Source organism: Dipodomys spectabilis, unplaced genomic scaffold, assembly GCF_019054845.1.
Source record: "Dipodomys spectabilis isolate Male_0828 unplaced genomic scaffold, ASM1905484v1 ptg000247l, whole genome shotgun sequence".
Lineage (NCBI taxonomy): Eukaryota > Metazoa > Chordata > Mammalia > Rodentia > Heteromyidae > Dipodomys > Dipodomys spectabilis.
In genome coordinates, this window is record NW_024870924.1 from 992,196 (window position 1) to 1,000,000 (window position 7,805).

A 7,805-nucleotide genomic window follows, 5' to 3' on the forward strand; every position below is an offset into this window, starting at 1 on the left:
AAAGGTCTTTTCTTCATATGAAACAATTAAAGTAATTTTGGGCTGTCCTGTGGCTTTTACTCTGAAGGAGTTTTGCCTAAATTTTATTCTTACCCTATTAGTGGTAGCAATAGCATTGATAAGCAATGATAGCTGAATTTTTAACCAAGTTTGGAAAGTTCAGGTGTCCACTAACTATGTGATTAGAGTTGCGGAGTTGACCTTGGTATCAAGATTGGAGGTAAATTTCAAAGGCAGCTAAGGTTGCTGCTGTATTGTAGCTCAATACAGTGTGACCCTGCCTCATAATGGTAAAGCACAGAGTAGAAGCTAAGCCAGTAAAATGTATAGGAAGGATTTTCCACTGAGAATAATTGCAGGGGGTGATCATCACTTTTGCGTTGAAAATGTACAGCCCATCATTCTACTTTAAACTCTAGAGTATTTCTGATCTGAAGACAATTATAACAAACCAATGTGCTATGATTGCTGCACAGCTTAGGTGTGTATTACTGTAATATATGCAAACTCTTTAGAGGTATGGAGTGTTCTGACCCTCACACTTCATTCTGTGTTGTTAAGCTTCATGGAGAAATGTTCATAATTATGCAATTCACACTCATCTAAGTCTGAATCAGGCACCTGAAATAAGACATTAGGATCATCACTCGAGTGACGAGGTTTGTGACCTATGAAATAAATAATATTATTTCATAATGTATATGCGTTTCTGAAAATTTATGCAATACCAAATACCAAATGTACAAAAGGGACAATTGTCCATCGCTTATATTATCACAAGTTAAGATACTCCTGAATTATACTTTCTTGCTAGAGGATCACAAGGTTACTGCTGATATTTGGTATCTTTTCAGGTGCTCCTATACATTTGTGAATTTTCTTTGAGGAAGTGTTTTTACATAGTTTGTTTGGAGGTGTTAAAAATATCAGTACTGTCACTAACCACAACCATGGAACAACAAAGATGACAGGATACCTGGCCAAAGAACTGAGAAATCACAGGAAGTGATAGGAAAGAAGACACCAGAGGACCCAAAGCCTCATTGCCAGGTTCCAGAACCCCAAATCCTGCTTAACATGCTTTATATTCATTCTACTACAGGGGTGGGGGAGTGAGTGTCTACAGGTGCGTCCACAAACTAAGGTATCAATATAGGTTGTGGTTAAAACTATCAACCGAGGTATTGTTTGTATACATAGTGATAATTGAATCCCTTATTTTTAGGGAGCAGAAGGGAGCAATTGTCATTACAACCATAGCACAGACATCCATCTTGTCTCCAAAGTCTTAAACTTGTAGTGTACAACAGCTCTAACTTAAATACTTTTGAGGTAATAACCCATAACCCTGTCTTCTCTTAACTGTTTGATCTTTCCAGAGCACAGCTCTCAGCCTTTTGATTGCTGTTTGAGATGGCTTCCCAATATAGCCCTTTCCAGGTATAACAGTTTGACTCTAGAATCCCTCACAAGTACTGTTACAGATGGGTTATTTTGAGAAGGATATTTTTTTCTAGGGAAGGTTCACTTTTTAAAATTTTACTTTATTTAAATATACTATAGAGTGGTTACAGTTAGATGAGTAAGGTACATTCCTTGTTGAATATTCTTATCCACTCCATTGTTGTTCTCCTATCTTTTCCCACCCCCAACCCCAATCCCCCCACCCCAAAGTTGTAAAGTTCATTGCCAGTATAGTGTCCTGTGAATATCATTGTTGCAATGGGTCACTTCTTTCATCATTATGTTATTTCCCTTTCCTTCTCCAAATCAAATAATGTATATACAAGATGGAAGGTACCAGAATCAAGACAGATTTCCAGGGATAAATCAAAGAGAAATGAAATAAAATAAGATCTAGATACACCACTTTACCGACATCAAGGTTGATATCTGCAAAAAAACGACTTGTTGTTTCCATGTCTTGGAGTTCATTTCAATTATAATTTTGTATGGTCAAATGCACATAGCTCTAGAGCCAGTAATCCCATTCATGGGCATTTGTCGAAATTATCTCTAGATTGCTAATGGATGAAGAATGGAATTGAATATATTAGAGGAAAACAAATCAACATGCGGGTATTATGATTTTATAATTCTAATATGAAAGAACTGAAGCTCTTGTTTCATGAAGAAGAAAGTTTAGCCTGTAATTTCAATGTAAGGCATCAGTTGTAATGACTCTGAAGTCTTTTCCTCCAAGATATCCAAGAGTACAATACTCATTCTCTGAAGAGTAAATAAATAATTATTTTAATTAGCTTTGCTTAATATTAATTTACTTGTAGAAGATAAGTTAAAATATCTTCTCTAGGGCTGGGAAGGTGGCTCAGTGGTAGTGTTTGCTTTGCATGCAAGAGGCCCTGGGTTTGATTCTTAAGTAAAAAGAATTCTTAAGCAAAAACAAAAAAGCCTGAAGTGTCGCTGTGGCTCAAGTGGTAGAGCTCTAAACTTGAGCTAACAAGCTGAGGGACAGCAGCCATGCCCAGAGTTCAGGCCCCACGACCGGACTCCAAAAAATAAAACACAAAAACTACCAGGACAAGTATGTTTTTTGCAGCATTATACCATATCTAAGATATGGAACCAATCCAGATGCCTCTCAATAGATGAATGGATCAGGAAAATGTCATATATATACACAATGGAATTTCATACTTCTATCAAAAAGAATGACACAGCACCTCTCTTAAGAAAATGGAAAGATTTGGAAAAAAAAATCATTATGTAAAGGAAGCCAGACTCAAAAAACATAGGCTCTATGGTTTTCCTCATTTTTATTAATTAATATATGCTTAGTATAGTCCTGGCAGATAGGTTCATTTTTGTACACTCTTAATATTCGCTTTTTTCTCTCCATCTTCCTCTCACACACATTTCATGTGTGTGTGTGTGTGTGTGTGTGTGTGTGTGTGTGTGTATGTGCAGTAATGAAACTTGACTCGGAGCGTCAAAATCTTGCTTGTTTTTTTCACTCATGACTGACTGAATCTGTACTATTTTAACCAAGGTTTCACTCTGTGTTTGATTGAACAATTGAACATAAATGTCTCGTGGACTGCTACCCCAGCCATCTGTGAACCATGATCTTGCAATATCAGCCTCATGAGATCAGATACTGGCATCTGGCTCTATTGCCAAGTGTCATTTGTGCTTTGTTTTGTTGTTTTTGTACAAAATCTATATGGAAAACAAATCATTTATAATCAGAACTATTCACATAAAAAGTTTGTTGTTTAAAGATTACTTTAATAATGTAATCCTTTTGCATCCAATTATGTGATTTGATTTTTTGAACTCTGTTGTTGCAGTCAAGTCACTTATATATAATTTGAATCTTCTTGTCTTGGTTTTATAGGGTGTTAGGTGTTTAAAAACAGAATTTATCAAGGTTTAACTCTGCACTACTGAAGCAAGACCTTTATAATTATTCAATGTCCTGTAAATCATAAGTTTATCACTTCTTGAGGCACCATATGAGCACAAAGAGTTTCCTATAATATCTCCTCATATTTTAGACCTCAATGCCATGCACGATTCTGCCAAATATGCAAGGCCATCCTTTGTAACTCTCAATTGACTTTCACTGTTCTTCTCTCTACTCTCCAGTGCTAAGTCCTGTGATGGTCATGTTGATTTTCTCCCCTGTTGATTTTCTCCCCTGTTAGATTCATCATTGCATCTTGGGAACTACTGTTATGCACTATTGTACTTCTGTCCGTTCTCCTTGTGCTTCTACTTGTACTCCTCTCACCTCGAAGGACTAAAAATTGGGGATATTTGCTTTACTCTTTATCTCAGACATCTATCTTTACTTTCTAGAAATACATTCATTGAATTCCTTCTGTAAATTCTAATGCCTTGAAAATTATTACTGCATTTTCATGGCTTTGTTATATGACATAAGGGAAGAACATAGATCAGTACTGTAACTTAGGTAAAAGATTATTGCAATCATGCTTCAATAGATGTTGTTCATTGGATAATGTTTACTTCAAGGTCTGCCTGCCTGCTTGCTTTTCACTGTTTGTTTATTTTTCAATGTAGTCTTTTCTTCTGGAAAATATTTATGGGCCTAATGAGGATCAATTCCTACTGTAATTAATCATTAATTTTATTCCAACCTCATTTCACGGATCCTTCTGAGTTTCTTCATGGTCTGTGTAGTGTATCACATTTTCAGATAAGTTTTAACATCGATGCATCCAATGATGAAGACACATTCCTTAAGTCACCATTGTGATGACTGAAAAGAAACCATGCTGCAATATCACTATATGGCAATTTTCTGGCTTTAAATTCTTTTAGATTAAAATTTATGCTGGACAACAAATTCTGTGTATAATTTTATATTTTCCTAATTATTGTAGTATACTTCCTAATATTGTATAAAGTTAAAACATTATCACTTAGTTAGTTTTAGGATTTCTAAAACGGTCAGAGTAAAAGTTCTATTCATTCACAATTTTTTTTTTTTTTTTTTTTGTCGGTCATGGGGCTTGAACTCTGGGCAAGGGCGCTGTCCCTCAGCTCTTCAGCTCAAGGCGAGCGCTCTACCACTTGAGCTACAGCGCCACTTCCGGTTTTCTGGTGGTTTATTGGAGATAGGAGTCTCACGGTCTCTCCTGCCCGGGCTGGCTTTGAACCGTGATCCTCAGATCTCAACCTCCTGAGTAGCTAGGATTACAGGCGTGAGCCACCAGCGCCCGGCTTTCATTCACAATTTTAAGATAATAGAGTTTCCATTATGACCAAGTGAGATATTTTAAATTTTTTTATTTGTAGTCCTTAAAGGTTGTGCTGGGGAATCAAGTCCAGTGCTTCATGTGTCTTAGTCTACTGTGGGCCTCTGAGCCTGATGTGACCTGTGGTTTTATTTTCACTCAACTGGAATAAAGAAAAATTTCACTAGGAAGAAGTTATTACTTGCTTGCTTTCTCCAATATCACTTGCATACATAAAAGTAATATAATTCTACACTGACTGAAAATGGTGTTCCTATCAGAGTAATTGTTTATTTTTTGTAGCCCCACTCTTCACTAACTCTAGTCCCTTTCATATCTCCCCTTCCCATAAAATTTACTGGATCCACTGGAAACCCACTTCCAGTCAGTCTCGTCTTAAAAAGTCCAACCTTAACGAACCTACCCCCTGGTAGTCCTGCTATAAACTTTCAAGGCCCTGACTGCAACCAGAATCCTTCCTGAAAGCCCTCCTCTGCTACAGGGAAAGCCTTCTTCCACTCCACCCCTTCCTGGAATCCCTTCTCTGCACCACCAGAAACCAGGCCACATCCATATCTCCTCCTATGATCCACCTTGCTTCACCAAGAACCCCACCTACATTGGGCTCCTCCTTCTAATCCTAACTTCATCCATCTGATACCCTGTCCCTAACTATTATATTCCCTCATAGTCCCATTGCTCCCATATTCTATTACCTCCAAGCTCTTCCCTTCCCTTTCATACCCCACTCCCAACCAGACTTCTCCCTGGACCGCACCTGGTTTCATCAGAAACTCCATCCATACTTGTCTACTTCTAAGTGGCCTAACGTCTCAAACCCAGCCCTGAACCTACCTCTTCTCACAAAGCCCTTCATGCAACACCAAAAGACCTCCACCTCTCTATAACTTCCCTTGTAGCCCCGCCTTGGTTGACCAGAAGCTTCTCACACAGCCCATCTCCTGCCTGGAAAGCCAGCCCTGCTCCACCACAGGCCTCTCTACCTCCCATATCTACTCTCTCAATGGCTGCATTGTTCTCGAGATGAATCCTCTCCTTATTGGATCCTCCCAGAAATCCACATCCTACTCAACCAGATACCCTGCCCATAATTACCCTACACCTTTGTAGACCTTCCATTCTCAAAGTCCCTCTTCCAATTAACCGCATGACTCCAAGCCTGACCTGCTCTAGAAAACCCCCACTAAACAACCCCCACCGCACTATCCCATCTCTCGACTCCCACGTTGCTCCACCGGAAAACACTGCATCAGTTGGCCTCCCATTGGAAGTCGCACCAGGCTCAACTATAAATCCCTGTCCCTTCATAGTCCCTTTTTGAAGGTTGCCTTGCCTTACTGGAAACCATGTCCAAAGTCTAATGCCCTGCCTTGCAACACTGAAATCCTCACCCAACCTTATTGCTCTTTTCGAAATGGTGACTGGCTACACCAGAAACCCTGTCTTAACTTTTCTAGTCCACTGGATCCTATCCCTGCTCTCACAAAGCTCTGGTCCTGAAAATTTCCTCCATACATTGTTACTACATTCTGCTCTGCCAGAAACCCCACCTCCACCCTAACACACTTCCCAAAGGCCTGCCATTCTCCACCAGAAACCCACCCCTTACTAGCCCACTTCTACCTAGCACCGCTCTGCCCTCTCACAGATCCTGAAAAGCGTCTCCCTCATAGCTCCGCAATCCTGCACCAGAGTCCCCACCTTCTGTCAGTCGCTTGCCTTCATTCTCTTCCCTGCCTTATGGGAAACCTCACCCTACATATCCCACAAGGGCTCACAGTGCTACACCACAACTCCTCCTCTAAGTAACCTCCTCTTTTGTAGCCTTGTTCTTCCTTTTCAAAACTCTGCCCCAAACAGTCTCTTCCTCAGTGACCCCACCATCTTCCACTGAAAAACCATCCATCTGCCAGTCTCCATCCTAAATTCCCACCTACTCCACAAGAGACCCTGCTCCTAACAAGTCTAGTCTTTCCTGCCCCTCCCTGCTGTCTAAAAGCTCTACACAAACTGGCCTTCACCCTCAAAGGCCTGCCCTGCTCCACCACAAAGGCTGTGCCAATATCAATTCCTCCCTTGAACTAGACAGGGCTCCACAAGAAACCCCACACCACCTCATCCTTGAAGTTCCCACCTAGGAACTTTTATTAAAATGTGATTTTATGATAGTCACAGAATTCATACTAGTCAATATGATAAGAAAGCAGTATTGCCAAAAGACAACAAAAATTAGATAGTTATTAGATGCCTTAGTCTAGTTTGGGGTTCACATAGTGTGAAAATGTGTGAAGATGATTCCTTTAACTGGAAAGCATTCTTTGAAGTATCAGTAAGGTTTCATGAGTGATCATTTTATTTCTAGAAAGTTCATGCCCATTTGTGTCCATTAACTTAAAAATATTAGTTATTTTAAATCTTCTAGTTTGGTTGAGGAAAGATTATTAAGATGTAAAAAGATGACTTTCAACTCATCTCTCCAATGAATAATTTTGGACTTGCTTACATTACTATGTATCAGAGTTTATAGTAAGAGAAATTCTCTACCAGAATCCACTTTGAATTTCCTCCTTCCACTAAAGTGCCCATTGGAAAAGATTGAAGTGAGATTATACAGGTAGAATGCCAGAAATAAACACATATTTGAGATCTTAACAAAATCATGATGAAAACCCTACCCAATGTGCTTTAAATTTTCTAATAAAAGGAACTTAAGCATATTTAACTGCAGACTTTCTGAAGACTAGAAGACAAAAATATAAGAAATGCCCTCTTATACCATGGTACTGAAAACAAAACAAAATCAAGGAAAGACAACATAAAGAGACAGAAGCGAATGAGGAACTTGTACATGTGACATAGAATGTAAAAATACACTGAATCAGGTAAAAATAATTTTTTCACAATGCCTGGTTGTTCAATATATTTCATTGTATATATTGTTCTTTGTTAACCTGTAACTTAATATAGGTCTCAGCAGGGATCTGCCAAGGTAGTTGTGTAGTTAGTCAATTTCATCATTGCAAGATCATCAGGATGATAAACTCCCACACACCTTAACAT